Source organism: Eubalaena glacialis, chromosome 5, assembly GCF_028564815.1.
Source record: "Eubalaena glacialis isolate mEubGla1 chromosome 5, mEubGla1.1.hap2.+ XY, whole genome shotgun sequence".
NCBI lineage: Eukaryota > Metazoa > Chordata > Mammalia > Artiodactyla > Balaenidae > Eubalaena > Eubalaena glacialis.
Window position 1 is genome coordinate 126,028,822 of NC_083720.1, and position 27,161 is coordinate 126,055,982.

Below are 27,161 nucleotides of genomic sequence, written 5' to 3' on the forward strand. Positions count from 1 at the left end.
AATATGCCTTCTTAAATTGGTGACCCTAATTAAATCAATCATCCTTCTTAATGAGAGTTAAGAAGGCAGGTTGATTTAATGGGAGTCAGGAAATCTAAGGCATTTAATTGGTTTAATGAACCTTAAGAGATTTTCGGAGGACGACTGATTTAACAGGGGTCCCGATAGTTAAAGGAATTGACTTAATCCATGGGAGTCAGGCTATTTAAGGATCTGATTCAATCGATGGGAGTTGTGTATTTTGGGGGGCTGATTGATACAAGGGTCCTGACTGAATCATCGGTAGTTCCATGATTTAAGGGGATGGTTGGAATCAAAGGCATCCCTTACAGGTCTGGCTCTGACTGCTTTGGAGGTGGGAGAAGGTGGAGTAGTGAAGCTGGTAATAAAGAGGCTTGGGTCTGGTCACCTGTTTGAGTTCCCTAGGTCTGCCATGACAAATTGACAAAAACCGGGTGGCTTAACACAACAGAACCTTATTCTCTAACAATTCTGGATACTATAAGTCCAAAATCAAGGTGTTGGCAAGGCTCAGGCCTCCAGAGGACAAACTGTTCCATGCCTTTCTTACCGTGTGGTGTTGCAGGCAACCCTTGGTGTTCCTTGGCTTGTAGATGCATCACTCCAATCTCTGCCTCTGTGGTCCCATGGCATTCTCCCTTGGGTCTCTGTCTCTTCTAAGGACACTAGTCACATTAGGGCCCACCCTAATGACCTCATCTTAATTTGATTACATCTGCAATCGACCCCATTTCCAAATAAGTTCACATTCACAGGTGCCAGGGATTAAGACTTCTATCTATCTACCTATCTATCTATCTATCTATCTATCTATCTATCTATCTATCTATCCATCTACTGGCCTTGCTGCACAGCTTGTGTGATCCTATTTCCCGGACCAGGGATTGAACCCGCACCGCTGGCAGTGAAAGTGCGGGTTCCTAACCACTGGACTACCAGGGACTTCCCAATATATCTTTTTAGAGGGCACAATTCATCCCATAACATCACTCATAGCAAGGAAAAGGAGATAAAGCCTTAAGCCAGTTCAGGACAGGGAGTTAGAACTGAATGTTTTGCAAAAACCCAGAACCCAAGGAGTGCACAGATCTTAGTCATCCTGGCAACTCTGCTGCCTGGAACAGGCCCTGGCCCAGGGTACCTGTGTGCTCATTTGTTTAATTGGGCAGAGAAATAAGTGGACACAGTGAAAAGAGAAGAGAGAGAGAGGAAGAGACTGAGGTAAGTTTGGAGAGGAGGCTTAAGAGAGAGATAAGACATTCACTCCCTAGGTCGTCACAGGTCACACCCATCCCTCCTGTCTCACACGGGGGTGGGGTGGGGTGGTTCTCATATTTAGATTCGCTCCTTGGTCCCTAAGGCCTCTTAAATGTGTGACTTTAGCCCCTAAAGGTGAGGGAGAGTTTGAATGGGTCTCCCAGAACTCAACAGGTCATCTTTTGCCCATAAGCCATCTTTGAGGTTTGTTCTCATTGCTTTTTAAATAAATGTGGGATGAGGTATTCCTTCCCCTCCACACTCCCAGTTCAGGGTGCTCCAGTTTGCACCATGATGCTGAAACGAATCAGGACGCTATAATCCTTGCCCCCCATGTCTTCAGCCTGCCTTTTGTCTGTGGAAAAATTTTAGCCAAAGAATAAGTTTAATTAGAGAAGTGAGAAAATACAGAAACAAAGGAAAACAGTCAAAGGAGACCAAATAATAATAGTTTAGTCATTAAGCAAAGTCAAGGACCTTTAGTTCCTTCTCAAGGGCTACAGATAATATCCTGAGCCGTATCCTTTGAGCTGTCTTAGAGATACTGAAACCCCCATCAGGTGGAAGAAGTGAACTACATGACGACCAGAAGGCAAGCATGACGTAAGCTGCCACAATTTGAGAATTGGCCTCAAAGAAATGGAAACAAATCGACCCTGGAGCTGAAGATTAACCGTACTTAAAACAATCAAGATGACGCTGGTCAGACCACCGCATGAGCAATTTCAAGATGACTGTCAGAGCTGACGGTGCTGTCTCTGCACGTAGCCCCCTCCCTCAGCCTATAAAAGCTCTTGCCCACTGGTTGGGGTAGGGGGGGGAGTCGGCCTTTGGGGAGGCGTCCGCCCCCAACTCACTGTTGCCAGCATCTGCAATAAAGCAAACTTTCCTTTCCGCCAATCTTGCCTCTTTATTGGCTTTTGAGTGGCAAGCAGCCGGACCCCACTTTCGGTTACAATGATGTTAGTAAGTTTTAAATTTTATTTATCTTTTATAATCAAATCATAGTCTGTTCACTCAAACACTTGTAGCAAGGACAGGAGCTGGTCACAGTATTGGGCACTGTGGCAGAAACAAAGAGAAAGCATGCATGGCATCTGCCTGATGGAGCCAGTTAGGGAGGCAAGTATGCTGCAAGTTGTGTGAGTATGCTGAGGGCAACGGTCAATTACAGTCTTGCTACTCAGTGTGGTCTCGCCACTCCACCACGCCTGCATAGCACCATCTGGGAGCCTGGTAGAAATGCAGAACCTCAATCCAGCTCCAGACCTAAATCAGAATCTTCATTTTAACAAGGTTGCTAGCAGGTGATGTGTATGCACACAGGAGCTTTTGTCCAGGAGACAGAAATCACTTCCCAGCAGGGTGTCCAAAAATGGTAACAACTCAACCATCATCACTAGAACAAGGCCCTGTGCTGGGCACTGGGGACCTAGAGAAGAAATAAATGTGTCCTTGCCCTCAAGGAGCTTGCAGGCTAACAGGGAAACAGACACACAAACACACAACCTCCTCCTACAGAGGAGGTGGCTCTGAGATGCTCTCGTGCTAGGTGGAGGCATCATTTGTTCTAAGAAAACTCCTTATAAAGCATAAAGAGTTGATCCAGTGCAACACCACTTAATTTCCTGTAGGTTCCAAGTAACATAAGAGCTTTCCGAGGGGATCATCTCACACAGCTCTTGGTTCAGTGGCACCATGCCTCTCTGAGCCTCCATTTTCTCAGCTGCAAAATGAGACAATTTGTACCATGTTTTTTTGTTTTTTTTTTGTTTTGTTTTTGGCCACACTGCACTGCAGGCATGTGGGATCTTAGTTCCCCAACTAGGGATTGAACCCTGTACTGGAAGCATGGAGTCTTAACCACTGGACTGGCCAGGGAAGTCCCTAACCTTCCTGGCTTTTATTAGAGCCACAAAGCCACCTTGTGAGAGAGAAGGGCAAGTAAGGACTAACGTGAAAATTTACTGAATGCAAAAAAAGAATGCTGCTGGACAGTATGTGCACTGTGAAATCATGTTTAGAAAAAAAGTCCCATACATATACTATTTTTTAACGTGTGCTATATATAAAGCTATACATAGAGAAAAAGTTCTGTAATAACAACGACTTTCCTGGAGGGTGGAAGTAGGCCTTTATACACCTCAATAGCAGTTTATTTTCAAAGAAATGTACTACTTCTTAAACGAAAACATTTAAAAAGTATTTAAGTGCACTGGAAATTGGAAGTAATGTTAATCCTGATTACCTGAGTCGGGTGATTACGGATGACATTTTCTTCTAATTATGCTTTCTAAATTTCCTACAATGAGCGTGTATCCATCTGGGCCATCTGATTTGTGAGAATCCCTAACCTCCACCTCCCCCGCCCCACCCTCCAGCCCGCTTTCTTGCTGAGTCTGCAGGTCTCTAGCGCCCTCTGCCGAAGCATCTCTACGTTTTGTGCTTTCCGGAAGGAGGTGTAGGTCAGTCTCCTGGGAGTCTTGTTAAAAGGCAGATTCTGATTCAATGGGTGTGGGGCAGGACCGGGATTCGGCGTTTTAAAAAATCCCTGTGGAAGCTGATGCTTGACCTCCCCCAGTGGCAAGGATTGAAACTGCTAGACCACGAAGAGTTATTTTACAACAGCTAGCACAGTACCACTGTCAGCCTCGGACAACGGTCCCGGAGGGCTCCCCGGAAAGCGTAAACCTAACGCGGAGGCGGCTCACCTTGGGGACAAGGGCGACAGGACCGCAGCCGGCGGCCCCGCCCCTCAAGGCCCTCGCGGAGCCTCCATTGGCCAACCCACTGACGTAAGCCTCGCGTCACGTGAGGCCGCCGTCCAATGGCGGAGCGCACTCCGCCGGGCCGGTGGCTGGCGCGGGGGACACACGGAGGTGTGGCGGTGCGCACCGTGGCGGCTAGGTCGCAGGTCGCAGGCGGCGGTGTGTGTGCGCCGCCCTCCCTGACGCCTCACCACGATTCCCCCTGCGCCTGCAGGCCGGCGCGATGCGGCGCCGCTGCTGGGGCATGTTCAGCTGCCCGTGCGCCGGCGCCGATGCGTTTGGGGCCTTGGCTGCCGCCTCCGCCAAGTTGGCCTTGGGCAGTGACGTGGAGCGGGAGCACGGCTGTGGCGGCCAGCAGGTGGGGCTGGGTGGAGGAGGGGAGCTGCGGGGCTGCTGGGCTCCAGGGTGGAGCAGGGCTGGGGGCGCCAGGGCCGCCTCACACCCGGTGGTCCTTTTGGTCCCCTCGGCTGCCGGGCACTACAGACAGCGGGGGCAGGAGAGCATCTCTGCCCTGGAAGTCACACCTGTCGACTCAAAAATATTTTTACAGCCTTAAAGTTGAATGTTTTATTTGGCAGGAATTTTTAGGACTTCAAGCTGGGAGGCAGCACGTCAAGTAACCCTGAGAGAACTGCTCCGTGAGCCAGCATATACAGGAGTTTTGCGACAAAGGGCAGGTAGTCTGAATGTCAAAAGATTGTTGTTAGTTAAAGAAAGACAGATATGTCAAGTTAAGGAATTTAGCGCTTTTGTATGTATGGGAAGGTGCAAGAGTCTGGGCGGCTCACTGAAATCATTCCTTTGATATGCACCTCAGCTATCTGGGCCAGTATCCTGTGTTTTCACATCCTGAGATTCCTCAGGGCTCACCTTTGTGAGTGGCTGCAGTCTGATGGCTGCTAGATGGCAGGTATTCTTTTCCTTCCTGAGTTCCCTCAGGGTTCACCAGCTCACCATGAGGCGGCTGATGACTGTGACATCTTTTGTTTATTGATATGGCAGGCAGTATTCCATTTATCAGTTCCTCCTCTTGGTCTGAAATTCGACCAATATTTGGGAGACATTTCATGACCAATTTTTGTCCCATGGCGCTAGGAGGCTCATCCCAGATCAGGCGAAAATTCGTTGATACGCCACTCCAGGTGCTAATTTCTGGGTTAGGCCGTGTTGATAAAGATTCTCTGGATCCTCTGTCTTACTAGTCTATTATGATCCAGGAGATATTTTCCCTTGTTGCTTGTTCCCATACCTAGAATCACACTATTACAGTTATTCTATGTAGAGTTACAAATGTGATTTATTTCCTCAAGATGTTTAGCCATCAATTTTGTTGGAGGCCTGGTTACACATTGAGTACTGTAAGAGACAGCAAAATAGACAGGGCATAAGTAACGTAGGTAGTAACACTGACAAGGTCATAGTGCAGCAGGGAGACAAATCATAAACAATTTGGAAACAAAGAACAAATTAAAACAATGAGTATAACTAGTTGTAATCCAGTTGTATTGGGCTGGCCAAAAAGTTCGTTCGGTTTTAAGTTTAAAGACTTTTTTCTTTTTAACATTGAGCACTTACTTTGTGCCAGGCTCTTTTTAAAAAAATTTATTAATTAATTAATTTATTTTGGCTGCGCCATTTTTTTTTTTTAAGTTTTTTTTTTAAGCTTTTTTTTTTTTAAATTTATTTATTTATTTTTGGCTGTGTTGGGTCTTCGTTTCTGTGCGAGGGCTTTCTCTAGTTGCGGCGAGCGGGGGCCACTCTTCATTGCGGTGCGCGGGCCTCTCACTGTCGCGGCCTCTCTTGTTGCAGAGCACAGGCTCCAGACTCGCAGGCTCAGTAGTTGTGGCTCACGGGCTTAGTCGCTCCGCGGCATGTGGGATCTTCCCAGACCAGGGCTCGAACCCGTGTCCCCTGCATTGGCAGGCGGATTCTCAACCGCTGCACCACCAGGGAAGCCCCTGCGCCATGTCTTAGTTGCGGCACACGGGATCTTCGTTGAGGCATGTGGGATCTTTAGTTGCAGCATATGGGATCTTTTAGTTGCAGCACGCGGACTTCTTAGTTGCGGCATGCAGACTCTTAGTTGCGGCATGCATGCGGGATCTAGTTCCCCGACCAGGGGTCGAACCCGGGCCCCCTGCTTTGGGAGCTCGGAGTCTTACCCACTGGACCACCAGGAAAGTCCCAAGACACGTTTTTCATTTTCACAAAGAACTTTACTGAACAACGTATTCACTAGCCGAACGAACTTTTTGGCCAACCCAATAATAAACCATCAAGTCCACAGGAGAGCCAGCTGGAGAAGCCAAATTCTGGAAGGATCAAGTAGAGAGAAAAAGATAAATGTTTCATCTTTGTTTACAAAGGTATGCTTTATCAACTTGTTGTAGGTCATGGCATAAGAGAAAAGGTTTTTCTGGAAAACAAAGTTCGTTCAGTCCCATGTAATTAATTCCTGTTGATCTGGATGAAGTAATCAGGTTTTCCATTAGAGTTTTGTCGTTTGTTACCCAGTTCAGTGGTATTATCTAAAGGCTATCAGAAACTTATATTTGTTTAAAAGTTCTTTTTATGAGTCTACTTGAAAATCTTCATTTTGTAAAAGCATCAGTGTAAAATAATGATTGTCTATAAAGGACAAAACTTAAAATTTGAGCATGGTTAAAGATTTGAGTACAATGCAATTATCAGGAAACTTGGATATTTCTGTGACATCTAACATTTTAGAATAACTAGAATTATGGCTGATAACATTATATTAGATGTTAGGAATTTCATATAAATTTTGGAATAGCTATATTAATAACATCTATCCATACACTACAACCTAAGGTTCATCTCCAATCACTTGACAATGTTTTGAAGTAAGTTAACATACCAAATAAACTTAGTGTAACATTCATCTCTGAGCTGTCTCAGGATGCTCCTTAAAGCATCCCACAGTCAGTTGGAGGCTAAAAGAGACTTAGATTTTGATATTTGGGAAGTTTGTTAAAAATATCAAAAAGGTTTTAAAACACAACAGGATCATAGGTCTCTATGAAACAATACTTATTCATTTAACCAAAGTCACAAAAAGATTAAAAAAAAAATACAGATCACTTAAGGTCACAGAACCTCACTCAATCTGTTATCAAAAAGGAAAACTCTAAGAAACTTTGTTCAGCTTCCAGTCTTGTACTAGCTTACTTAACAAAATCCATTTACTTAATTAACTCCAATCTAAATTTAGTTAATCCTGACCATGCACAGAATTTTTTTCCTCAATAAAATGTAATTCCATTCCTCATAACTGAAAACACACATTCTGCTTTCCTACTGTGTACTGAAATGTTTGTTTTATTCCTATTAGCTTTAATTACGTGTTTAAATTAGAATCCGCAACTCTTCTTTTTTTAATTTAAATTCCCCTCGTGAGTAATAACATCTTATGAGTCTTAAATAAGCATATTATACACTTATTGGCCATTTTGATACCCTCTTTTGTGAAAGAGGATCTTTCAAATCTATTGTCCTTTTTTCTTTTTCTTTTTTTTTTTTTGGCTGCCGTGGGTCTTCGTTGCTGCGTGCGGGCTTTCTCTAGTTGTGGCGAGCAGGGGCTACTCTTCACTGCAGTGCGTGGGCTGCTCATTGCAGTGGCTTCTCTTGTTGCATAGCATGGGCTCTAGGTGCACGGGCTCAGTAGTTGTGGCACGCGGGCCCTAGAGTGTGCGGGCTTCAGTAGTTGTGGCTCATGGGCTCTATAGCGCAGGCTCAGTAGTTGTGGTGCACGGGCTTAGTTGCTGTGTGGCATGTGGGATCTTCCCGGGCCAGGGATCGAACCTGTGTCCCCTGCATTGGCAAGCGGATTCTTAACCACTGTGCCACGAGGGAAGTCCAGAGTCCTCAACTCTTAAAAACCTTAATATCTAGTGAAAGTTAAGAAGTAAGCAATTACGATGGTCTTTTACATTAGCATTCATTACAGTGTACATAAATACCAATGGTAATTTCTAAGAACATTTGTTTTTTTTATGGAGAACATCTCAGGGTGGCACCAAACACTTTTATTAATAATCCTAAATATCTTTAGTTTTCCTATTTAGTAACTGATGTCTCAGTATCTTATTTTTTTGGAAATTATCTAGCTATTCAATAAACTTGTATCTCTTAAATTAGCACAACTCTAGAACTTTACCAAATATCTGGAAAGGTCATTTTAAGTAGACATTTATAAAATATAATTATTTGTCAAGAGTTTACCCAAAGCTTTTATCTCTTTTACATCTAAAGTCTCATCAAGTTATTTTCCTTGCAACAGATATAATAAGTCTTATTTGACTTCTGTTAAACCTAGGTACAATACAGTATCATAGCTAATGTTGATGATTCTAAAGACATGTCTATATTAATTAGTTCAACAAACAAACTTTAATACCAGGTATCAAGTTAATATTGAATATTGAATATATTAAACAGAGCTCTTTATAAATTCAATTTTGATAATACTTTCCAGAGGTAGAGATATCTCATATGTATAACGTATACACAGACATATAATATAAAGAGGCAAAACTAGAGATCTCATGGCTTCGCTTCAAAACTTAGCTGTGAATCAGGTATTACAATGTAAACATACTAGTTTACAAAGAACAGTTGGAATACGTTAAAGTTGCTTGCTCAGATGACTAAGGCTTTACTATTTGTAAAGTTTGGCTGAGGGAGCATTCCTAGCAGTTTGAATTTTAAAACTGCCACTTTTGTAGCAGAAACTAGTTGCGGCACCCCCATTATGTTAGCCCTTATTCAGCCCTCATTCTTTCCACCCATTCAACTGGTCTCCTGTAGATGTTTTTTTTTCCCCCTTCTCTTACTTGGTTGATTGCACTCTGAAAATGATTGCCCGCTAGCTAAAGTTGTACTATGCAGCTGATGTTTACTTCTCCAAGACAGCACTCCCTAACACTCCTTTCCTTTGTGAGCATTTTTCATTCCAGAAAGAAGGTCACAGAATGATAACCCCGAGTACCACCAGAACCTGTTCCAGAACCACCTGACCCCAGCCCTAATGATCTCAATGTCTCCAGGAGGAAAGAAGAATGCAATACTAGGTCAGCCCCGATTTTATGTACAGCCCTATTTTCCACCCTGAAACTGTAAGACCCCTTCCTATTTCCCAGGAAGGGGGGCACAGTCTTGAGGGTGTTAGCCTGCTATGGCCCCCTTTGCCTGGAAAAGTAAGAAAGCTACTCTCTTCTACTCCTCCAAAACTGTGTCTCCGTGTTTCTATTCAGCACTGGTGAACAGAGGCCGGGTTTTCGACAACACTTTTGTCATTTTTTTTTTTTTCTTGGTTTCAGGCCTTGTCTGATTGGGCTAACTAGGCTCAGTCTCAGGTCCTTGTGGCCTGTATATACATTTCAGGTTTGTAGAGATTTGCAAGAGAGACAGTTGCTTTTAGTTCCCTAAAGAACAGGTCTGTCACCTAAAGGATACTAAAAGATTGATTTGTCCAACTATATATTATATCAGTGAGAAGATTTCTAACTAAACTGAAGTTTACGAGTTCCATGTTCTAGAACTTTAGAGTTTAATTTATCACGCCTTCAAAGGCTTCTATAAGGCATTCAGCAAAGACCTTCTTTCTGAGTTTACAAGTTTAAACCCAAAGAAAAATCACTATTTTTGTTTTTTTAGCCCTTGAATGTTAGTTCCCAGTTTTTACTTATTTGTATGGCTCAGGTAACCCGATTGGTTTCCTTTAGTATGTTCAATTAATATTTTCCAAGGTGCATATTTATATGCCTTGTCTTATACCACACAGGGGAAGCATTCCCCAGTGAAACATGCCTACCCCACAATATAATTAAAAGAGATGTAACCATCTTATATAAAGCCCATTTATTTTATTTTATTTATTTTTTTTATTTATTTATTTTTTTTAGCTTTCAGAGTTTCCTTATTGATATAGAAGTAAATACAAATGTATGTTCTTAATTTTCTTCCGATTATATGTAGACTAGTATATACAAAATATCCTGCAGTTTGCTTTGTCCACTCAATAAAATATCTTGGAGAATTTTTCATATCAGTACACAGCAAGGTTCCTCATCTTTTAACAATTTATTTAACAATTGCATAATCTTCTGTTGTGTGGATATACTATATTTTATTCAACTGGTCCACTATTAATTAATGGTCATCAAATACTATTCTGCCTGTTCAAATGCCCTGGGGCTCAATGTCCTGTGACTATTGTCTGGCATAGAGAGAATTTGATAACTTAAGTTTACGATAAGTGCTCAACTGCTTCTTTACTTTTTTTTTTTTTTTTTCACACACACACACACACACACACGCACACACTGTATTTTATTTTTACAAGAGAAAAATAGACTGACACCAAGCATTGTACATGGATGACCACAACAAAAGCAACAATGATTGCAATTACCAAACATGAAACACACTCATACTATGTCATAATATTGACATTCAGTCCAGTAATCCTCCACTGTAACAGCTCCTTTACTTCGCAGTGAAAATTGATTTGTATATTCTTTGCCTCTGAGTCCTTGTGGGATTTTTTCTTTTTTTAAATTCAAACAGAAAGTCACAAAAATTATACTCATCCTCATCAGTTCACTCAGTCCCATGTAATTAATTTTTTTTTTTCATCTTGATCTTTTGTTAGCACTTTTATGAGCTCATCAGTTTTTCATTAGAGTTCTGAAAATGCTTATTCATTCAGTTCAGCAGTACAGTCCGGTACCAGAAACCTGTACTTGTCAGAGTCTTTTCCATGAATTTCCTGAAGATGAAACCCTTTTATAGGAACATATTTACAAAAGCATCAGAGTACACCCAGAACTGTCTGTAAATGACAAAAGACTTAAAAATGACCACGGTTAAAGATTTGATGAAAGTTCATAATAATGCAGTTGACAAGAAAATTAGTTATTTCTGAGATATACATTTTAAAGTAATAACTAGGATTATGACTTATAACATTATACCAGAACATATAAGATTTTTAGAAATTTCATGTAATGTCTGAAACATTTATATTAACATATTTCCATACAAATAACCCAATGAAAGTTTAGTATTAGTTGTTTTGTTTGTTTGTTTATACTGCAGGTTCTTATTAGTCATCAATTTTATACACATCAGTGTATACATGTCAATCCCAATCGCCCAATTCAGCACACCACCATCCCCACCCCACCGCAGTTTTCCCCCCTTGGTGTCCATATGTCTGTTCTCTACATCTGTGTCTCAACTTCTGCCCTGCAAACCGGCTCATCTGTACCATTTTTCTAGGTTCCACATACATGCGTTAATATATGATATTTGTTTTTCTCTTTCTGACTTACTTCACTCTGAATGACAGTCTCTAGATCCATCCACGTCTCAACAAATGACTCAATTTCTTTCCTTTTTATGGCTGAATAATATTCCATTGTATATATGTACCACAACTTCTTTATCCATTCGTCTGTTGATGGGCATTTAGGTTGCTTCCATGACCTGGCTATTGTAAATAGTGCTGCAATGAACATTCGGGTGCATGTGTCTTTTTGAATTACGGTTTTCTCTGGGTATATGCCCAGTAGTGGGATTGCTGGGTCATATGGTAATTCTATTTTTAGTTTTTTAAGGAACCTCCATATTGTTCTCCATAGTGGCTGTATCAATTTACATTCCCACCAACAGGGCAAGAGGGTTCCCTTTTCTCCACACCCTCTCCAGCATTTGTTGTTTGTAGATTTTCTGATGATGCCCATTCTAACTGGTGTGAGGTGATACCTCATTTTAGTTTTGATTTGCATTTCTCTAATAATTAGTGATGTTGAGCATCTTTTCATGTGCTTCGTGGCCGTCTGTATGTCTTCTTTGGAGAAATGTCTATTTAGGTCTTCTGCCCATTTTTGGATTGGGGTGTTTGTTTCTTTAATATTGAGCTGAATGAGCTGTTTATATATTTTGGAGATTAATCCTTTGTCTGTTGATTCATTTGCAAATATTTTCTCCCATTCTGAGGGTTGTCTTTTCGTCTTGTTTATGGTTTCCTTTGCTGTGCAAAAGCTTTGAAGTTTCATTAGGTCCCATTTGTTTATTTTTGTTTTTATTTCCATTACTCTAGGAGGTGGATCAAAAAAGATCTTGCTGTGATTTATGTCAAAGAGTGTTCTTCCTATGTTTTCCTCTAAGAGTTTTATAGTGTCCAGTCTTACATTTAGGTCTCTAATCCATTTTGAGTTTATTTTTGTGTATGGTGTTAGGGAGTATTCTAATTTCATTCTTTTACATGTAGCTGTCCAGTTTTCCCAGCACCACTTATTGAAGAGACTGTCTTTTCTCCATTGTATATCTTTGCCTCCTTTGTCATAGATTAGTTGACCATAGGTGCGTGGGTTTATCTCTGGGCTTTCTATCTTGTTCCATTGATCTATGTTTCTGTTTTTGTGCCAGTACCATATTGTCTTGATTACTGTAGCTTTGTAGTATAGTCTGAAGTCAGGGAGTCTGATTCCTCCAGCTCCGTTTTTTTCCCTCAAGACTGCTTTGGCTATTCGGGGTCTTTTGTGTCTCCATACAAATTTTAAGATGATTTGTTCTAGCTCCGTAAAAAATGCCATTGGTAATTTGATAGGGATTGCATTGAATCTGTAGATTGCTTTGGGTAGTATAGTCATTTTCACAATGTTGATTCTTCCAATCCAAGAACATGGTATATCTCTCCATCTGTTGGTATCATCTTTAATTTCTTTCATCAGTGTCTTATAGTTTTCTGCATACAGGTCTTTTGTCTCCCTAGGTAGGTTTATTCCTAGGTATTTTATTCTTTTTGTTGCAATGGTAAATGGGAGTGTTTCCATAATTTCTCTTTCAGGTTTTTCATCATTAGTGTATAGGAATGCAAGAGATTTCTGTGCATTAATTTTGTATCCTGCAACTTTACCATATTCATTAATTAGCTCTAGCAGTTTTCTGGTGGCAGTTTTAGGATTCTCTATGTATAGTATCATGTCATCTGCAAACAGTGACAGTTTTACTTCTTCTTTTCCAATTTGTATTCCTTTTATTTCTTTTTCTTCTCTGATTGCCGTGGCTAGGACTTCCAAAACTATGTTGAATAATAGAGGTGAGAGTGGACATCCTTGTCTCGTTCCTGATCTTAGAGGAAATGCTTTCAGTTTTTCACCGTTGAGAATGATGTTTGCTGTGGGTTTGTCATATATGGCCTTTATTATGTTGAAGTAGGGTCCCTCTATGCCCACTTTCTGGAGAGTTTTTATCATAAATGGGTGTTGAATTTTGTCAAAAGCTTTTTCTGCATCTACTGAGATGATCATATGGTTTTTATTCTTCAATTTGTTAATATGGTGTATCACATTGATTGATTTGCATATATTGAAGAATCCTTGCATCCCTGGGATAAATCCCACTTGATCGTGGTGTATGATCCTTTTAATGTGTTGTTGGATTCTGTTTGCTAGTATTTTGTTGAGGATTTTTGCATCTATATTCATCAGTGATATTGGTCTGTAATTTTCTTTTTTTGTAGTGTCTTTGTCTGGTTTTGGTATCAGGGTGATGGTGGCCTCATAGAATGAGTTTGGGAGTGTTCCTTCCTCTGCAATTTTTTGGAAGAGTTTGAGAAGAATAGGTGTTAGCTCTTCTCTAAATGTTTGATAGAATTCACCTGTGAAGCCATCTGGTCCTGGACTTTTGTTTGTTGGAAGATTTTTAATCACAGTTTCAATTTCATTACTTGTGATTGGTCTGTTCATATTTTCTGCTTCTTCCTGGTTCAGTCTTGGAAGGTTATACCTTTCTAAGAATTTGTCCATTTCTTCCAGGTTGTCCATTCTATTGGCATAAAGCTGCTTGTAGTAGTCTCTTAGGATGCTTTGTATTTCTGCGGTGTCTGTTGTAACTTCTCCTTTTTCATTTCTGATTTTATTGATTTGAGTCCTCTCCCTCTTTTTCTTGATGAGTCTGGCTAATGGCTTATCAATTTTGTTTATCTTCTCAAAGAACCAGCTTTTAGTTTTATTGATCTTTGCTATTGTTTTCTTTGTTTCTATTTCATTTATTTCCACTCTGATCTTTATGATTTCTTTCCTTCTGCTAACTTTGGGTTTTGTTTGTTCTTCTTTCTCTAGTTTCTTTAGGTGTAAGGTTAGATTGTTTACTTGAGATTTTTCTTGTTTCTTGAGGTAGGCTTGTATAGCTATAAACTTCCCTCTTAGAACTGCTTTTGCTGCATCCCATAGGTTTTGGGTTGTCGTGTTTTCATTGTCATTTGTCTCTAGGTATTTTTTGATTTCCTCTTTGATTTCTTCAGTGATCTCTTGGTTATTTAGTAACGTATTGTTTAGCCTCCATGTGTTTGTGTTTTTTACGTTTTTTCCCCTGTAATTCATTTCTAATCTCATAGCGTTGTGGTCAGAAAAGATGCTTGATATGATTTCAATTTTCTTAAATTTACTGAGGCTTGATTTGTGACCCAAGATGTGATCTATCCTGGAGAATGTTCCATGCGCACTTGAGAAGAACGTGTAATCTGCTGTTTTTGGATGGAATGTCCTATAAATATCAATTAAATCTATCTGGTCTATTGTGTCATTTAAAGCTTCTGTTTCCTTATTTATTTTCATTTTGGATGATCTGTCCATTGGTGTAAGTGAGGTGTTAAAGTCCCCCACTATTATTGTGTTACTGTCAATTTCCTCTTTTATAGCTGTTAGCAGTTGCCTTATGTAATGAGGTGCTCCTATGTTGGGTGCATATATATTTATAATTGTTATATCTTCTTCTTGGATTGATCCCTTGATCATTATGTAGTGTCCTTCCTTGTCTCTTGTAACATTCTTTATTTTAAAGTCTATTTTATGTGATATGAGTATAGCTACTCCAGCTTTCTTTTGATTTCCATTTGCATGGAATATCTTTTTCCATCCCCTCACTTTCAGTCTGTATGTGTCCCTAGGTCTAAAGTGGGTCTCTTGTAGACAACATATATATGGGTCTTGTTTTTGTATCCATTCAGCAAGCCTGTGTCTTTTGGCTGGAGCATTTAATCCATTCACATTTAAGGTAATTATCGATATGTATGTTCCTATGACCATTTTCTTAATTGTTTTGGGTTTGTTTTTGTAGGTCCTTTTCTTCTCTTGTGTTTCCCACTTAGAGAAGTTCCTTTAACATTTGTTGTAGAGCTGGTTTGGTGGTGCTGAATTCTCTTAGCTTTTGCTTGTCTGTAAAGCTTTTGATTTCTCCATCAAATCTAAATGAGATCCTTGCCGGGTAGAGTAATCTTGGTTGTAGGTTCTTCCCTTTCATCACTTGAAGTATATCATGCCACTCCCTTCTGGCTTGTAGAGTTTCTGCTGACAAATCAGCTGTTAACCTTATGGGAGTTCCCTTGTATGTTATTTGTCATTTTTCCCTTGCTGCTTTCAATAATTTTTCTTTGTCTTTAATTTTTGCCACTTTGATTACTATGTGTCTTGGCGTGCTTCTCCTTGGGTTTATCCTGTATGGGACTCTCTGCGCTTCCTGGACTTGGGTGGCTATTTCCTTTCCCATGTTAGGGAAGTTTTCGACTACAATCTCTTCAAATATTTTCTCTGGTCCTTTCTCTCTCTCTTCTCCTTCTGGGACCCCTATAATGCGAATGTTGTTGTGTTTAATGTTGTCCCAGAGGTCTCTTAGGCTGTCTTCATTTCTTTTCATTCTTTTGTCTTTATTCTGTTCTGCAGCAGTGAATTCCACCATTCTGTCTTCCAGGTCACTTATCCGTTCTTCTGCCTCAGTTATTCTACTATTGATTCCTTCTAGTGTAGTTTTCATTTCAGTTATTGTATTGGTCATCTCTGTTTGTTTGTTCTTTAATTCTTCTAGGTCTTTGTTAATCATTTCTTGCATCTTCTCAATCTTTGCCTCCATTCTTATTCCAAGGTCCTGGATCATCTTCACTATCATTATTCTGAATTCTTTTTCTGGAAGGTTGCCTATCTCCACTTCATTTAGTTGTTTTTCTGGGGTTTTTTCTTGTTCCTTCATCTGGTATATAGCCCTCTGCCTTTTCATCTTGTCTATCTTTCTGTAAATGTGGTTTCTGTTCCACAGGCTGCAGGACTGTAGTTTTTCTTGCTTCTGCTGTCTGCCCTCTGGTGGTTGAGGCTATCTAAGAGGCTTGATGGGAGGCTCTGGAGGTGGGTAGAGCTGACTGTTGCTGTGGCGGTCAGAGCTCCGTAAAACTTTAATCCACTTGACTGTTGATGGGTGGGGCTGGGTTCCCTCCCTGTTGGTTGTTTTGCCTGAGGCAACCCAACACTGGGGCCTACCCGGGCTCTTTGGTGGGGCTAATGGCAGACTCTGGGAGGGCTCACGCCAAGGAGTACTTCCCAGAACCTCCACTGCCAGTGTCCTTGTCCACACGGTGAAACAGAGCCAGCCCCCGCCTCTGCAGGAGACCCCCCAACACCAGCAGTTATGTCTGGTTCAGTCTCCCCCAGGGTCACTGCTCCTTCCCCTGGGTCCCGATGCACAAACTATTTTGTGTGCGCCCTCCAAGAGTGGGGTCTCTGTTTCCCCCAGTCCTGTCGAAGTCCTGCAATCAATTCCCCCTAGGCTTCAAAGTCTGATTCTCTATGAATTCCTCCTCCTGTTGCCGGACCCCCAGGTTGGGAAGCCTGACGTGGGGCTCAGAACTTTCACTCCAGTGGGTGGACTTCTGTGGTATAAGTGCTCGCCAGTCTGTGAGTCACCCACCCAGCAGTTATGGGATTTGATTTTACTCTGATTGCGCCCCTCCTACCGTCTCACTGTGGCTTCTCCTCTGTCCTTGGACGTGGGGTATCCTCCTTGGTGAAGTCCAGTGTCTTCCTGTCGATGATTGTCCAGCAGCCAGTTGTGATTCTGGTGCTCTCGCAAGAGGGAGTGAGAGCACGTCCTTCTACTCCGCCATCTTGGTTAATCCTCCTCAAAGCCCATTTAAATATACCAATTTTATACATTTTCATCTCAATTCTGTCAACTTTTTTACCTTGAACTTTAGCTTTCATTAGGATCCAATCAACAAGTTTTGATCTTATAGGAGGAGTTCTAGAAGTTTTTCTTCTTTTTGTTCCCTGTCCATTTTATCTATTTTAATATAAAAGCTCTGGGATCCCCAGAAGGGGGGTTGAGCCAGGGAACTCAGGCTCTTTGGCCAAACTGTTGCCCCAAATAATTGCTGGTTAGGTATCTCAGTGCAAAAAAAATCTTTTCAGCCCTTTAAATATATATATATATTTAATATATATAAAAAAATATAATATATATTAAATATATATATATTATATATATATATATTTTTTAAACTGGGGTAAATAGAGTGGACCTCTTTGGCTTTTAATGTTGAGGACGAGTAGGGAGTCCCTTTTGGCCCATTTAACCATAGTGTAATATCAAAACCTTGTGTTTTAATCACATAAATGTCCGTTTTATCCCATTTTTAATAACCATCTAAAGATTTCTTTATTCATTTAAGATAAGTCCTTTTTTAAAATTTCTTCCTTGTTGGAAAAAGTATCTAGACTTTCCTTACAAATTTTTAAAATCTGTTAACATTAATTATTCTAATGCTTTTATTAGCATCTGTAAGGCCCATTGAGGGGAAGCAAAGACCACAAATTAAGCTTCCCAAACGAGTTTTTCTTTGTTTTAAAATAAAGAACTTCTTAGATTAGCCAGTAGATATGTTTCTTTTTTCCACCTTTAGTTTGATTTTTGTTTTTATAGGTATCAATAAAACAGCTGTTTACAATGAGAGAGCTCTAGATTCACCAATTTATTAGTTTCTCCAATGTAAAAGAATCCATCACTTGGCTGATCTCCGGGAGACGGCAGTGAGTGGTGGCTTGAAGCGAGATCTTAGTTTCCTGCCCAGGAATTGGACCTGGGTAGCCTGGATGGAAACCAGGAATCCTAGCCGCTAGTGCACCAGGGGCTAGAGGCTAGAAATGCATTTCTCAAGGAGGCAAAAACTGTAGAAACAGGTACGAAGTTTATTATTAGAGCCATGGTGCAACAAGTGGGAGAGCACACAGAGAAACAGTTTGTTTAGTTAAGACAGAAGCGAGGCAGAGATACACACCAGGAGAGAAAGGGTGTGGGCATCCCCACTGATGAGGAGGAATGCAGTAAAGAGGTGGTTAAATCATTTCTATAGGGCAGTTCTTCCGGGTCTTTGTTCACCTTTGGCCAATTATCTGGTTTCTTTTTCCACACCTGACCTGCCGTAGGACCTCCCCAACACCTCCCCAACACGTGTACACAACTTTTTTCACAGATGGATTCCAGCCCACAGGCCTCTGGGGGGCCTTGGCATCACCTATTATGGGGTGGTGCCCCCTCTTTTCTGACCCCCAAGAAACCCCCAAGGTGCAATGTCTCCCTTGCCCCAAGGATGGGAAACATGTGACCTCTTCATCTTTTACTCAAACAGGGTTTAGCCCCTCTCTGTCCCTGCCATGACTGTTATCTTAAAGTGTCCACAGGAAACAAAGTGTAGCTATTTACACTGTTCCTGTTGTAATTTCTATCTCAAAGTGCAAACAGGAGGCTGGTTGTAAATATCTAGCCTAGCGCTCACCTACCTCCTTCCTCAGGAAGTGTAGATAGGAGACTAGTTGTAAATGCCTAGCCTGGAGCCCATCAATCTCCTGCCTCATGGCCATTAATAAAACATATATATTAATAGTGATTCAAACCAATACGACACAAGAGGCTTCCCCATAAGAGTGGAGGAGGATGTCACCTAAGTAAAATCCAGAGAGTTTACTCTCAAAAGTAGCATAGCAGAGGTCAAGTTTTCAAAACAAGTACATACACATTTACACACACACAACATCCTAGGAAGATCAGGTAGAACATTTACATCTCAAAGACATAGGAAGAGAAATGCAAGTTCCCCCCTAGATGGCCTTTGTTTAAAATCAGAATTCTGAAAAGATATTTTTACCAAGCTGGCTTTTTAAACTTAATTTAAATTAACTGTGTACACAATAAAAGAGCCCCCTCATTTTTAGGGCGAGATTTCCTTTAATTTCCAATTAAGTAAGTACTTGTATTTTTGTACATACATAAACCTGGCTGGTGTATTTGTTGGAGGCTGGCAACCTGTTGTTCCTCTTTTGTTGTTTTGAAAGCTTTATTTCCCATTCTGAGGTCGATTTGTCAAAATAAAATTGCTAGTGAGGATCATGTGGTGGGCCAACGTGCTGCTTGAGAGATTAACTCCTCTAGGTTTTGCCCCAGAGCTGTTTCAGCTCCCTCTTACGTGTCTCAGGTTCTCCCAGTGGCATATAAGACTACCGCGGGTGCTCAGATCATGGAATGGCCAGTTCTTATTCATGTCCCCAGTTGAGCAGATTGTTAATTAAATGAGTGGGTTTCCCTATAGGGACAAATGTACAGCACGAGGTCTTGCCTCCACTGCTCCTGCAACTTTTTCAGTCGCCTTGATCTCAGGCGGCCTCAGCCTGCAGTGGCTTAAAGCAGGATTTCGGTTCCCAGCCAGAGATTGAGGTCAGGTCGTGGCAGTGAGAGCTCTGAATCCTAGCCTCCAGACCACCAGGGACCAGTGGTCAGCGACGAGGCCCTGGCCCTGCTGCTTTGCAGAAAAGAATTCCCACAAAGACAGAAAGGAGTGAAACAAGTAAAGTGTTTATTAGGAGAAAAAAAAGAGTAGAGTACATGTGGATAGACACACGGGCAGACTCAGAGAGTCATGCCTGCGTGGTAGTTTAAATCACATACATGGGACATTTCTTCTGGGTTTCCTTTGGCCAATCATTTTGATTTGCCTGGTTCAGAGTCCATATTTGGTATATCTCAGGATCCTCCCATGTGTGTGCAGGCATCTCTTAGCCAAGATGAATTCCACCAAAGAGGCCTATGGGTAGCTGGCATCACTTACTATGCGGTGGCACCCCATCCCTTTTTGATCTCCAAGGAGCATTCTAGTTGGGAAGGTTTCCTTGACTTCAGGAATGAGAAATATGTGGTGTCTTATTTTCTATCTGGGCAGGGCCCAGCCTCCTCTCAATTGTCCTGCTATTCTCGTCTTGGAGTATAGGTCCACAGGGAATGAATCCCAATTGCTTACCCTGGGGGGACACATCTACCTCCTGCCTCAGCCTGAGAAAGCTGTTGCCGGCCAGGAAGAAAGAGTCCCTTCTTTGGAGCCCAGAAGCTCTCATAAGATTTCAGTTTTATTTCGACAAGCTCTATTAAGGTAGCCAATTCAAGGAAAAATGACAGGCCAGTCTTCTCCCTAATTACTCAGTCCCACCTTACTCAGTTTTTAACTGAGCAAAGTCTTCCCAGTCTTTAAACTGAGGATAACCACTCGGTATCTAAACTGAGTCTTCCCAGTGGCTTTCATTGAGGATAAGCCGCTCAGGGTCTAAACTGAGCAAAAGCTTCCCAATCCTTCGACTGAGGATAAACCAGGTGCCTCTTCTTGAAACTGAGTTGGCTCTTCATTGCGGTGCGCGGGCTTCTCATTGCGGTGGCTTCTTTTTTCGCAGAGCAGGGGCTCTAGGCATGCGGGCTTCAGTAGTTGTGGCATGCAGGCTCAGTAGTTGTGGCTTGCGGGCACTAGAGCGCAGGGTCAGTAGTTGTGGCGCACGGGCTTAGTTGCTCCGCGGCATGTGGGATCTTCCTGGACCAGGGCTCAAACCCGTGTCCCCTGCATTGGCAGGCGGATTCTTAACCCCTGCGCCACCAGGGAAGTCCCTTAATTTCTTCTTTTCTTCAGCCTTCACAGGTGGGCAGGATCAGATTGTCTCCCTGGGAGCTGAACAAAGGCATTTTAGTTTAACATTCAGGCAGAGGGGCAGGGTTCCCTGAGGCAGGCCATTGTGTATGATTATAATAACAAAAGCAACGAAAAGCAAAGGTTAAAGTCAAAGAAATAGATCCAACATGGAGTCAGATTTTGCTCTTCCCTGTTACAGTTCTATTTTTAAAATGTTAATTTAGTAAAGTCACAAGTATAATAAAAATCCATACATTTGCAATCCTGAGACGATATTTATAAAAATGCTGCCCTGTATTTTTCTTTGCACAAGGTTCTTTACTCGGCAGACAAAACACAAACTGATTCTCATGGTTTTGATATACACGGATTGCAATATGTAAATATATGGAGATATATTTAGGAGTAAGAAAACTAAGAAGTAAGAATGTGTGTGTGTATACATAGCTTTAGAAATACTTTAGAAATATTGGATCACAACTGGTCATTTCAAAATTGTGGATGAATTACTGACTAAGGAAACTTACAGATTTGTAATGTGAATTTATTTTGTCTACATTACATTGAATTGATTTATTTCATATCTCCTGATTCATGGTTCGAGATGCTCCCCATGCAGATCCTATCTTGTTTAGTTGCCTGTTAATCATGAAAAACCCAGTTTATGTTTATTTATCCAAAATTCATGAACCATTGCTTTTATGATATTCTCAGCCACTTTAAGAATGCTTTTCATTAAATGTACTAGTGTTCAGAAATTAATTTGAAGATGAGGGTAATTCCACAGGGAGAATATTATGTTGATTTTGTTTAGTTAATAGTTCATTACTTTCTTCTTCTTTTTTTTTTTTTAAAGAGCTCCTGACTTTTAATTAATTTATTTATTTAATTTTTTTGGCTGTGTTGGGGCTTCGTTTCTATGCAAGGGCTTTCTCCAGCTGTGGCAAGCGGGGGCCACTCTTCATCGCGGTGTGTGGGCCCTTCACCGTCGCGGCCCCTCTTGTTGCAGAGCACAGGCTCCAGACGCGCAGGCTCAGTAGTTGTGGCTCACGGGCCCAGCCGCTCCGCGGCATGTGGGATCCTCCCAGACCAGGGCTCGAACCCGTGTCCCCTGCATTGGCAGGCAGACTCTCAACCACTGCGCCACCAGGGAAGCCCAACTTTCTTCTTAATTAGAAACGGTAAGACAACTTTTCTTCAGTTATTGTTTCTTCCAGTTCTTATAAGTGACATTATCAAAATTATCCACTTTCCTGTGACAATTTGAGCAGGTGAAAACCTGGAGAATTCCTAAGTCATGGGGCTGTTTAGGCATTTATATGGAGTGAACAAACACACATGACAGTGATGGATGTATAGTAGATACTGTATAATTAGGAGAAAAATATTCCAATTGAGTAATGCTGTAGCATGAGGTAAGAGGCAGAAAATGGATTAAATGTAGAATTGCATAAATTCTGCATGTGGAGAGAGGATACCTGTTCTCTGGTTGCACAACTGACACTCTGATTTTAGGAGAAAAAATCTAATTTCCTAATTATTTCCAGTTTTTAAATTTAACCTCATTGTCATCCTTGCTACATATGAATCACAGTCATCGTCCTTCTTTGCCTTTGTTATGGACACAGGGTTCTCACTGCTCTCGTCACCTACAGTCACCCATGCAGGCCCTGGTAGTTTCTGATGTGTACTTTCAATTTCTTTCTAAAACAATGAGAAATTTAAGTGACAAATTAGAGGTCACATATAAGATTCAAGTGCAACGTAAATTATTTCTACTTTAAAAGAGTGACCTTCCAGGGAAGCTAACCCACGGGTGGCAGGGACCTTTCTCACTTTCTCTTAACAGAGTGATGGCCTTGTCAAGAGTTCTGGGTTCTGTACCAGGCATCACTTAGTTGTGTGAGAAGTTCACCAGTCAGAGGCAGTGAGGATTTCTTTTTTAAATGGTTTATTTAGTTTCTAGGTTAGAAGTTCCCAAGTTTTTCACAGCCCATATTGTCTTTTTACCCATCTTGACTGAAGTGGAAGGAGGATTTTTTTTCAGTTGGGGTAATTGATACGATGGAGTTGAGTAGCAAGTTATGCTCACATTTAACACTGGTATAAATGAAATATAGTAATGTGTCATTTTCTGTAGCTGGTAGTTTATTTTCAGCTATACCAAGAATGGACTAATGCATATGTACAGAAAAGAAGATGTATGTTTGGTGCTGTGTACACAGGGAACAAGTAGATGCTCATAGCTGATAAAATGCCGGTGAAAACTTATAAGGTAACTTTTCATTTTTCACTTCTTTCTGGCATTGTCTACATGCAGGCATTGTGCACATTTTTGTTCTCTCATAATTCCAATATGGTTGCCCAACTATCAAGCTTCAAAGCATGTTCCATGTGAATATGATAGGACATAGAGGTTTTGATTCGAAGCCACTCCTTTTTGATTTGGGGAACACAATCCTCCCCTGATCTTCTCTCTCCGTATCATTGGTCAGAATTCTATCCCATGGCCACTCTAAGGAAATGCACAAGCAAACATGTGAGAAGATAGTTGTGAATGGCTGATGTTACCTGAACTCTTTCACAGAGCCTGACCCAAAGGATATTACAAATGGCTAAAATGTTTGAATTCAATATTGTGTGGCTGGTGCCCAAAGGAGGGCTTTGTAGGGGACTTTGGCTTCATTTGGGCCAGTTCCCTTTCTCTGTTGTGTGTGAGTCCTGACATCACCCCTTGAAGGGCCATCAACTGACAGGAGAAGTTATGATGATATTGATGATGATGACGATGACTTGCATTTCTTTGAACTTGTTAAGAATAAAATAGTTTCTAGTATAATTGTCCCAGAAAACTGTGTTTATGTTAAAGTGCTTTTTGTTTTATTTTATAAAATAGGCAGGGAAGTGACTAAATGGGTTAAAAGAATATGAACTCTGGAAGTGAAGTTTCTGTTGGGCGGGCTTAGGAAAGACAGTGAGGGAAATACCCCAGAGACAGGCAGAGCAGTGCAGGGAGCCGGCTCCTTCCCCAGCCCCGCCCAGATCCACCCCCGCAGGAGGCGGAGTCCAGGCCAGTCCCCACCCTGGGTCCTCCCCTCACTGCACAGGTTACAGGAGATCAGTGTTGGGTGGGCTGCTCCTCCCACGTCTCAGCGGAAGATGCTCACATTTTGCTGAAACCCAAAAGCAGGTATGTGAGAGCAAAGACCTGTATGTTTTAGAGTTTTTTTTTTTAAATTGAAGTGTAGCTGATTTACAATGTCGTCTTAATTTCTGTTTGGAGGCTTAATTTCTCATTAAATCCTGCACTTCGTGAGCCATCCCATCCAGCACCCTGCTTTCCATTCCTGTAGATCCAGTATTTGGTCAAGTTCAAAAATGTAAATAAACATGTATGTTGTGAAATGATTACCACATTCAAGCTAATTAACATATCTGTCATCTCATTATTTGCATCTTTTTCTGGTGAGAACACTTAAAATACACTCGCTTAGCAAATCTCAAGTATAATATACCCTACAACTGACTGTTTCACCAGGCTGTACTTAGAGCTCCAGACTTAATTCATCCTGCATAACTGAATTTTTGTACCATTTCACCAACATCTCCCATCTCCCCCACAGCAAGTTCCAGAAAGTCAAGATTCGGCTCTGTCTTATGAGTTGGTCTTTAGTAGATTCCACATATAATTGAGATAATACAGTATCTTCCTTTCTGTGTTGGCTTGTTCCACTTAGCATAATGTCCTTCAGGTTCATTCTTGTTGTCTAAAATGGAAGGATGTGCTTTTTTTAAAAGGCTGAAAAATATTCATTTGTATATATCACATTTTCTTTATCTATTTATGCTACACACCAGGGAAACAATAATAGGACTGTACCTCAAATTTCCAGATGCCTAAATTAAATACAAAAATAAAACAAAAATTGGTAACATCAAATTTTAGTGAGAATGGGGAGGAATTAAAATTACCATGTATTGCTGATGGGAGTATAAAAAATACATCCAGTTAGGAAAACTGATTGGCTTTTACTTATAAACTTAAAACTTTACCATATTTGAAAAAAAGTGAAAATATATATAAAACAATGAAAACTCTGAACTTCTAAGATACCCTTCCTTTCTATATTCCTCCAGCCATCTATAGGTAGCTTCTAATGTAGGCAAACATTTTTTAAAACATCAATGATAGGGCTTCCCTGGTGGCGCAGTGGTTGAGAATCTGCCTGCCAATGCAGGGGACACGGGTTCGAGCCCGGGTCTGGGAAGATCCCACATGCCGCGGAGCAACTAGGCCCGTGAGCCACAATTACTGAGCCTGCGCTCTAGAACCCACGAGCCACAACTACTGAGCCTGTGTGCCACAATTACTGAAGCCTGCGTACCTAGAACCTGTGCTCCGCACCAAGAGAAGCCACCGCAATTAGAAGGCCACGCACCGCAACGAAGAGTAACCCCTGCTCGCCGCAGCTAGAGAAAGCCCACGCGCAGCAAGGAAGACCCAACGCAGCCAAAAATAAATTAAAAAATAAATAAAAAAAATAAAATAATTTTTAAAAATACACAAGAGTATAGGACATGAGAGTTATACGTAGTTTAAAATTGCTTAACCCTGTTTGTATGATTAGATTCATGTTTTTTGGTTTGCTTTTTGGTTTGTCTTCTTTTTTGCCAGACCCTCCCAGCAATGATGAGTCCTGTGTGCATTGGTCAGCTGATATCAATTTGTCCCATTATATCTGATGTTAATTTTGTTCACTTGATTCAGGGGCTATCTGCCAGATTCCTCGACTGAAAAGTTAATAATTTTCCAATTATCCTTAATAGGGTCTTGGAGGGATTTACCCAGAGATGTGCATAAACCATCGCATTTCATGTGAATACTCTCCCTGTCTACTTCATTTCCCTTTACATGTAGATTGCTTTGGAAAATGAAGGCTCTCACCTTTGTTCAGGCTTTTGTTAGTATATGTTCTGTAAATTTCCTTTTAATTCCGTTCTCATTTCACAGTTATTGTTTATTACATTTTGTATCTCCAGGAAAAGAAAATGAGTCCTATAGTATATATTCAAGTCTCCTCAAATGCTATAATATAATCAGCACAAATGAATAATGAAGTCATTTTGAGGAAATAGGGGTTTGTTGATGAAAAAAAGAAAATCTTCATGATGTTTCATCTTGTCCTCATTTCTTGAGTTGATCTGCATCTTTCACTCTAGATCAGTGATCATATTATCAATAGATATTTAAAATGAAATAAGATATTTTTGCCAACATCTTAAAGTTGGATATCTGTTCCTTATTTTTGATTGAGTAGTACTTGGAAGTAGAGTTAAGGATCTGAAATTAGAAATGCTTCCTAAGTGTTTTAAAGGGGCTGTCAGGAAACTATTTGGTGAAATAATTTTCTATAACTTACAGTGTCCTCTCTTCTATGCTGAACACAGGACTGGATGGGAAATTGTAGAATCCCTGGGATGAGTCATGTTCCTTTTTTTAATAAACAGGTCTTGCTGTCTCTAAGCTGAACCTGGTCACCTTTTTGGGACAAAGGAAAGAGCCCTGAGATGTGAAGAAAAGGAGACAACAGTCACACACCCAGGTAGGTGGGAATGAGTAAAGCAGATATTACAGGGGTGATGTCCAAAGGTGAAGGAGGAAGCTGGGCTTTAAAATGTTGTTTGGGAAGCTCTGCTTCAGTGGAAATTATTTTGAGAAGCCTAGGTTATGTCTCTTGCTGTTACAGAGGTACCTCTCCTGCTCCACTCGTATCATGCTCCTAAATCCTCTAAGGATTTTCCTTTTGCTCCAGTGATCTTCCATGGCAATCAGAGTGAGAGCCATAGGCCTCCCCATGGCCAGTGAGGGTCTGTATGTTCTGACTCTTCTTCCATTGCTTATGGGGGCCTGGGAAAATCTGTGCACATACAGAGTTCTCTTATGGAGTTTATGTGAGTTTCTCCTTCCTTGTCTCTGGAGGCACTTGTTTCCTAGAGACACCTACACATTCCACTACAACACTGGGAACGTGAGATTCAAGTCTATGTAGAGCAGGTTTCCTCATGGAACAGACCCTGTACTAGGTCCTCAGAAATGAACCTGGGAGCCTCACAGCGTTTACCCTGGCCTCACGATAGAATAACCTGGGCCACTTCATTAAGATAGCATTGATCTTGGGCCCCACCAAAGACTAATTGACAGAATCTATGGGGGTGGGACACAGGGGATGGCAGTTCTAAAAAAATACATGAATGATCCCAAAGGGGAGTCAAGGCTGAAAATGACTTTGGTGAACATTGCTCATCAGAATTTCCTG

General features: G+C 41.2%; 1 long non-coding RNA gene across 7 annotated transcripts in view; it reads left to right on the forward strand.

Annotated features, from left to right (window-relative positions):
- The first annotated feature begins 4,128 nt into the window (after window positions 1-4,128).
- The window catches only part of LOC133092772 (uncharacterized), a 75,878-nt gene continuing 52,845 nt past the window's right edge, over window positions 4,129-27,161 (forward strand). For 4 of the 7 annotated variants that reach the window (XR_009701143.1, XR_009701141.1, XR_009701144.1 and 1 more), the window contains exons 1-5: window positions 4,129-4,404; window positions 4,625-4,723; window positions 21,771-22,025; window positions 22,985-23,119; window positions 26,353-26,447. This is a non-coding gene — a long non-coding RNA (uncharacterized LOC133092772). Of the gene's footprint in view, window positions 4,405-4,624; window positions 4,724-9,022; window positions 9,137-21,770; window positions 22,026-22,984; window positions 23,120-26,352; window positions 26,448-27,161 lie in introns of all 7 variants that reach the window. The other 3 variants (XR_009701139.1, XR_009701142.1, XR_009701140.1) reach the window with 3 other exon arrangements.